Below are 7,818 nucleotides of genomic sequence, written 5' to 3' on the forward strand. Positions count from 1 at the left end.
CGCCGCCTCTGTGCGCCCCCGGCCCACCGGCCCCGGTACCCGGTGCCCAAGCCTGCGCAGGTCCCGGACGCCGTGGGCCCGAGGGCCGGGGCGCCCCTGCCGCTGCTCGCGTTCCTCTCCCTCCGGCTGCAGCCCGCCGCAGGGTTCACGCTCCTACGCATCTTCCTCCGCCTCTGGTTTCAGCTGCTTCCCCGTGTCTGGCTCCCTACCCCGCCGCAGTTATCAGCAAGAAAGCCCGCTGCCCTCTCTGTCTCTCCCGTCACTCCCCCTTCCAGTGCTGGGATCTCTGGGCAAAAGCATAGGGTGCAGGTGGTGTGCAAGGGGCGTTCAAGGTGGAGTCTATCCCAACTACATTTGAATTCTCAAATGATGGATTTGCAAGTCACAGGTGTGTACATGAAATCCCGGCACACGCAGCCTACATGTGCGCCCGTGCTCTCAAATATGCCCCCGCGACATTACACACTCACGTGAACCGGGGCTTTCTACACACGCCCCTCCACACGCAGGCACACCCCATGTGCCATTCACAAATCCCTACACATGCACACGAGCAAGCACATCTGCCAGAAGCCCTCGAATGTATCCGGTCACACAAAGTGCACATACTCTGAACCCGCACACCCACCCCTAGATGCACCCCAGCAACAGAAACTTCACGGAACTGAGCATTGCCATGGAGGGATGAGCTTCCTGCAGACCAGGCCCAGTATATAGTTAGTGTTCAGTAATGGCCTGTGTTAGGCAGTCAGTGGAAAGTGAGGTCTATGATATGTGGCTGTCCCTAGGGCCCCCACTGTCATTCTGTAGGAACTGTGACAGGTCAGATCACAGGTACTGCTGGCCCAGGACTGTGCCACCAATCTTCTGTGCAAAGTACTGTTCCCCCACCGTTGCCACTTCTGCCTGTCTGCGCCCTATTCTTGTTCCTAGACATTGGGTCCTGGAGCACACAACTTTAAAGGAGCACCTTTGCAAAGTCCCCTCTTAAATGATGGGGGGGTGATGACAAAAAGGTCTCATACAGACGATCAGGTCACCATTGGTGGGTCATTTTCTTGAGCAGTTGAAGTTCATTCATTCATTCATTCATTCATGGTGTGTGTGTGTGGGGGGGATCTGCCTGTAAATTTTTCTTGTGTAATCAAGAAAGTCCAGGGAACAGCCTCAGAGAGCACAGCTAGACATCACTGTGGCTTCGTGCATTAATTGTTCATGGGCCACCAAGACTGGCTGTAAGAAACCAGGGAGTGGGCACCTCTTCAGGAGTCCCAGAAGACCTTCTCCTCCCTCTGGGACAGGGATCACATCTAAGATATCTCCCACCACTGCTGCTTTTATGGCCCTGCCTTCCTCCGCTATTCACGGCAGACAGGAAGGGGCAACATTAGTGCTAACAGCAGCGTCGATCTGTGTACTATCAAGGGTATCAACAGTGTGGCATTAATTTAAATACTCCTGTTATTAATTTATGATGCCAGTTACTATTATTGCCTAGGTTATCCATCTCAACACACTTTAATATGACCCACACCACCATGGCTGGGCCCGGGTTATTAATAATTTCCATGGTCTTGATCATTTAAGCCTTACTTGAACAATTACAAACAGCAATGGTTACTATTATTAGCAGGATTTCTATGATTAAACCGGAGCTCAAGACTGAAATGTAGTGCTGTGTGCTGGTGGAAGGCCATCAAGCATATGGAGGAGAGAGCACTGTGTGGGGAGTCAGACGCCCAGGGAAGGATGCTGACCTCCCCCACGCCCACAGATCACTTTCGTGGGGACTTAGGCAAGTTGTCTCAAATCTCTTGGCCTTAGTTTTGTCATCTGTACAATGGGAATTTTGAAAGGACCTGGTGAGGGCCAAGTGAGGAAACAGTGTTCATTGCAGGAAGGACTCCATCTCTTTTTTATTCATCCAGCATGGGTTTATTGAGCACCTACTATAAGGCCACACACTCTTCTAGGCACTGGGGACCCTGTAGTGAGCAAAGGCAGCTGCCCTCCCAGAGCTGACCTTCTAGTGGGTTAGTAATTTGTTGTGAGGGGTATTTTATAATGCAACACCTTGGCTTGGTCATACTGCAGGTTGCATAGCTGTGATCAGGATGTGTGTTTGCTGGGATACCTGCATTACCATGGCCACAGCCACCTACACCAGAACCACCACTTGTTTGTTTGTTTGTTTGTTTGTTTTGTCTTTCTGAGAGAGGGTCTTGCTAGGCAGTTCAGGCTGGCCTTGAGCTCACTTTGTAGCCCAGGCTGGTCTCAAACTCGCAGCAATCCTCCTGCCTCAACCTACTGAGTGCTGGGATTACAGGCGTGCGCTACTACGCCGGGCCAGAACCACCACTGCTAGGACCAGTGACATCACAAGCATCACCTTCCCATCATCACCACACTGCCACCATCGTGGCCACCTGTAGCTACCCCAGCGCCACCACGATCACCACCACTCCCAGGCACCACGACAGCGGCCGCCATCAGCGTTGTCGTCACCACCTGTACCACCACACTGACTACACCGCCGCCACACCAGCACCATGAGCATCATCACCAAACAACCCCAGCCGTCACCAGGCGACTGCCATGGCCACTGTCAAGCCATCATCACCATGACTGCCACATCCTCAGCACCGCCACCTGCCTCTCCGCATCCACAGTCGAAGCTGCAGGGATTGCTGCTCCTGGTGAGAGCTGGACGCCCGATTCCCCTCCCTCCCCGCTGTCACCCTGCCCCGGAGGAAGCCAGGCTTCGTCACGCAGTTCCCTGTCCCCACTTCCATTCTGGCCCCTGGACCTGGTCTCCGCCCCGGAGCCAGCCTGCAGCTGCCACCCTGTTCTGAGCAGAGACAGCAGGGCAGACAATGAGAACTCGCACTGCTCAGCCCTCCCGGGGGAAGGAACCCCACCGGCACCTCCCTTGTCCGCACTGTAGTCCCGCAAGGTAACTTAGGGATGGCCGTTTTCTAGACAGAGACTGGGGCTCAGGAGGCTAAGCCGCTGGCCCGAGGGCCCCCGAAGGATGTCCTGGTGTCCCCTGTTCTGCACATGGCCCTGCAAGTCACGCTTCTCGCCATTACCCTCCTTTCCCCGGGTCGCTGCCCTTCACACCCCGGGCAGCCCCGAGCAGCCTTGTGCGGGCCGGGGAGACAGTGGGCCCCTGCGGCACACTCACTCTCCCTCCAGCCCTCTGACCTGCAGTGCAGAATCTGTGCCCGGAGGCTGGGCGATGTGGGCAGGGGCCTGATCCCCGCCAGCTCTCACTCCTGCCTCAAGGGAGCGAGTCGCTTCCAAGCCCCAGTGCCCAAGGCCAAGCGCAGAGGGGTGAGAGGTGGGCGTTGAGACAAGGATTTCTGCGGGAGAGAAAGGCTGAGGGAAGGCGGAAGTGCAGGCCGCGCCAGCTGCATCCCATCTGCCCTGGGCAGCCGGCCAGGCAAGGTAAGTGAAACCTGCTGTCCCCATTAGGAGCCGCCTCGGTGGCTTTGAAGCGTGCTGGCAGGGATTGCCTGGGAGCTGACTCCTCTGGGCCACAAGGGGGGGCCTGTCCACGGAGGGCACGGGGAGGGGCCCGGAGGTTTGATCCTGAGCCGAGTTAGTGGCCAGAGGGGTGGGAGGAATTAGCAATTTTGGAGTCCAGTTAGATTAACTCGAGCATCAAAGTGGGCCAATTGCACAGTGCCCGCCCTCCCCCGCTGTTTGCTCAGCCTCCCAGGCCCCTCCATGCCCTGAGAAAGACCCAGAGGACCCACATTCCCACCTTGGAGCCACCAGGAGCGCTGCCTTTCTCCTTAGGCCTCACAGAGGAGCTGGTCAGAGGCTTCCGTCTTTCTGTCTGCACCCATTGGGAGCCAGCTCTGCCCTGGTGCCATCCAGGAACCCTGAGGACTGATCTCTCCAACCTTGGTGGTAGGGACTCGAATCTCCCCAGGCTCCATGTGTCTTGGGGGCTGGTGCCCACTGGGCAGCGCTGCCACCTGGAGAGTTCCAGGCCCTGCAGTAGGAATGCAGGGGAGATGCAGGGCTCCTGGGTGGGCATCGGGGCACCCAGGCCCCTCACGGACTCCAGCGGCCACCCCAGCCTCTGCCCTCCTCCCTCCTCTAGTACCTTCCCTTCCACGAGGAGGTTCTTCCCCACTCAAAACTCTGATCTTCCTTGTACCCAAGGATTCTGGAGGGTTCAGCCTCTTTCTCGCTTTGTGTCCCGCATTCGAGGGCAGGCAAGAGGCTTGAAAGGAAAACTAAATATGGCAAAACCATGGCTGGAGATTTTGGGAAGCTGGAAAGCAGGGAGACGAGAGGGTGAGCCGCTGGGGCGCCAGTGTACCATTTATTTGCTGTGTGGCCACGGGCCAGTGCCTTCCTCGCTCTGAGCGTTTCCTCATCTGTAAATTAAGCCTAAAATGCAGGCCTCCTAGACTTGCTTTGAGGAGTCCAGAAGCACTGGGTGTGAATGCATGCGACACCCAGGAAGCAGACATACCTCACTCAGCCTCCTATTTGATGCTATTACTGATGGCGGCTTCTGGCCCTCAGGCTGGAGACCAGATGAGGGGTGAGATGACATTTCAGCCCCTGGAGACTAGGGCCCAGGGTCCTTCCGGTTGTAGATAAGATCCAGAGCTGTGCTAGGCCTTGGGTCCTATCGAAATTCCCACGGGAATCCCTGGCGGAAGAGCCGTCCCGGGCCCAAGCTTATCTGCACTCCCGCGCGTCTGGGAAGTGGGGTCAAGTGCAGTTGTCTGGGTTGGTTTCCAGCAGGGAGGCCAAAGGCCGTGGACGTAGTCTGGACTCAGTCATGCTGCCTGCCGGTCTGGGGAGGACGCCCGGGGGCCCGGAGGGGGATCACTCATTCCCAGCCCTACCCGTCTCGAGGGGGGCGGCCGCTCTTCTGGAAGACCCCTGAGAGCAGGCTGCAAACGTCAGGGCAGGAGGCGGCCCAGTGCCTTCTGCGCCAGCCCTTCCAGTGTCACCCGCTGTGCTTGCCCAAGGACCACCATCCCGGAGGAGGGAGGAGTTGCGGCCCTGAGCTGCGGACACTCTAGTCTGAAGGGGACAGAGTCCTTGCCAGGGAGCCGCCCCTACTCTGCGGAGGGAGTAGTCTTCTGGAACCTGGAGAGAGCGTCTATACATCCTGTCCTCTCCCCTCCCCTCCCTTTCCTCTTCTCTCTTCTCCTCTGCTCCTTTCTTCTCTGCTCCATCACAGCCAAGCCCATGGCCTTGGAGACCCCGGGGTGCAACGGGATCCCCAAATAGGAGTGTTTTGCACCTGGGGTTCCCATTACACATTGTAGGCTGGGAGGTGGGCTTCGGAAGTGGAAGGCAGCTCGGACGTTAACTCCAGCTGGGGGAACTGAGGCCCACCAGCACACTGCATGCTCCAGGGCTGGGGGTGGTGCAGAGAGGGGCTACAGAGCGGGTCCCCGGGGAGAGGGCGGTGGGCAGGCGGCAGGTGGCAGGGTTCTCCCTGGGTCATGACAGGGCCCCTCCAGGCCCACTTCTCAGCCCTGCCCCCACGCCCTGGGGGGGGGCCAGGTTCGCGGGCAGCCCAGCGGGTGCCCAGGAGGGGGGCTGGGGCTCGGAGGAAGTGCTGAGTCGGCACTCAGAGCCTCCGCCGCCTCTCCTGCTCCATTACTCATCCCGAAGGGGCCGCCCTCCCTCTGCCCACCCAGGCCCGGCTCAGAAATGCCCCCACCTCCCCTCCCCGGCGCTCCCCCCTCAGCTGGAAACTCTTAAGCAAAAAGGTCGTCAAGATGATTAAATGCGAACAGATTTTCAGCTCTTTTTCCACTTTAATTAAAAATGTGCTCTCTGTTCAGAGGAAGCTGGAGACGGAGCAGCGGCTCCCCGAAGGCTGCCTGGCTGAAAAGCGAGGGCAGAGCACTCCGAGGTGTCTGAGGGTTGGTCTTGGTGGCCTGGGGTCCGGGGGCCGGGCCGGGAGCTGCCAGGGCTCCCACGTGCTGTCCCTGCGAGGGCTGCAGCCTCACACAGACAATTCAGGACGGAGCGGGCTAAGGTCCAGAGCGCAGGTGCCTGGGAGGGAAGCGCTGCGGGTGGGTCAGCAAGGGTGGGGACGAGGGGACCGTTGAGTGGACACAGCGCACACTGCAGCCATGACGGGGAGGTGGGAAGCAGGGCTCCACCTCTCTGCCGCCTTGTCTGTTAGGGATGGAGGCTGGGAGGGGAGGGGAGGGATGAGGCACTAGGGAGGGACTCGATGGAGACACCTGAGACATCTGCAGGGGCCGGAGGGAAGGAGGAGGCGGGGCTGGCAGGGCTGCAGGAGTGACAGGACAGGAGCTGGCCCTGGGACACAAATCCCACTTCCGGTCTGGCTCCGGCCCTTGGCAGACCCGGAGTGGAGCTTCCCTCTGAGAGTGTGAGACAGGACAGTGGCGTTTGAAGTTCCTCTCCATGTTCCGGACCGCCTCTGCGCTCCTTCCAGGGGGACAGGAGGCTGCCCAGGGACGAGGCCGCCCACCGCTTCCTGTACCTGTGCTGGGTGGTCCACCTGCCCCCCCCCCGGGGTGGGGACTTGGTCCTTGTCCCTGCCTCGTGAACCGCTGAGCATGAACACAGTTCCCCATCACTTCCAGGGAAGAGGCCAAACTGCACAGAGGCGGGGCCTGCCGGACCCTTCAGAATCCAGCCCCAAGCCTTGGCAGCACCTCTTTTTTGAGGTGCTGGGGCCTCGCACGTGGCAGACAAGCACTCTACGCTTTAGCTGTATCCACAGTCCCGAGGCCCGTCTTTTTCACCAGCTCTCTCTGTCCCAGGAGGATTCCACTAGCAAGGTTAGGGAGACCAGGGAAGGCGGCCAAGCGGCAAGGCCCAGAGCAGGCAGCGCAGGGGCTAGGCCTTGAGCAGGGGTGGCCCCTGAGGAAAGCAGTGAGGATATTCCCAGCCGAGGGGACGTTTGAGCAGTCAGCATGAACCGGGGCACGGCAGCATCCATGCCAGGTCTCAAAATGCTGACCAGTCAGTTAGGGGGCGGTTGGGGGCTGAGGGGCGAAGTGGGTAGAGATGGAGCTGGCCAGGCACGTTGGGGGCCAGCTCCGAAGGCCCATGTCCCTACCCCTTGCAGGCAGCGGGCTCCGATCAAAAGTCCCTGCTTTCCTGAGGCTCCCGGCTCATCTGTTTCTCTCTCTTGAACCTGGTGGCTGTCTGGTCGTTTCCCGCTCCTGACATCTTAGTTAATCCGGCCTCTCTCTCTCTCCCCAGCTGTCTTGGCAGAAGGGTTGTCCCTTCTGTCAAGGGTGTGCCTCTCCCACTGTCCTGTTCGGTGGGCTACACTGCAGGATGCCACGCAGACCAGCCTGGCACCTGCGTCCCCAGGAACTTTGGCCAGGAGAGAAGAGGCGCGCTGGTCTGGTCCTAGGCGGGAGGGAGAGTCGAGGCCTGGAGCCCCGACAGCTGAGCCCCTGAGGCCCTGTGCCTTTGGCCTCTCCTTCACGCTCTACTTTTAGAAGACCCAGGGACTTCCGGCAGGGAGCAGCCTATTTCGACACAGCCCAAATGGAGCAGCGCGGGGCGGGCGGCGGAGCCGGTGGCGCGGGAAGTGTGTCTCTGTTGGCGGGCACCGAGTTGCCCGGAACTCACTATCCTCCCCAGTGTTAATTATCAAAATTAACCGAACACTATAAATAACCCAACTCGGAGACTTGAAGAGCCTCACTTCTAATTAATTCATTTCCAATCAAGACACTTCCTCGCCCCCCTACCCTAGAATCTGAGGGATGACCGTCCCCCCTCTCTGCTCCCCAGCACTGGAAGCTCAGAGGAAAGAGAGGAGGGAAAAATCCGCCTGCTTTC

General features: G+C 59.1%; 1 long non-coding RNA gene across 1 annotated transcript; it reads left to right on the forward strand.

The window, feature by feature from the left end:
* The first annotated feature begins 3,208 nt into the window (after positions 1–3,208).
* LOC106149632 lies at positions 3,209–5,509 on the forward strand. The gene is made up of 3 exons (XR_001235945.1): positions 3,209–3,447; positions 3,714–3,915; positions 4,174–5,509. It is a non-coding gene; the product is annotated as an uncharacterized LOC106149632 (long non-coding RNA).
* The last annotated feature ends 2,309 nt before the right edge of the window (positions 5,510–7,818 follow it).

The sequence above is a fragment of the Chinchilla lanigera genome, unplaced genomic scaffold (genome assembly GCF_000276665.1).
Source record: "Chinchilla lanigera isolate Chin_1 unplaced genomic scaffold, ChiLan1.0 scaffold00050, whole genome shotgun sequence".
Lineage (NCBI taxonomy): Eukaryota > Metazoa > Chordata > Mammalia > Rodentia > Chinchillidae > Chinchilla > Chinchilla lanigera.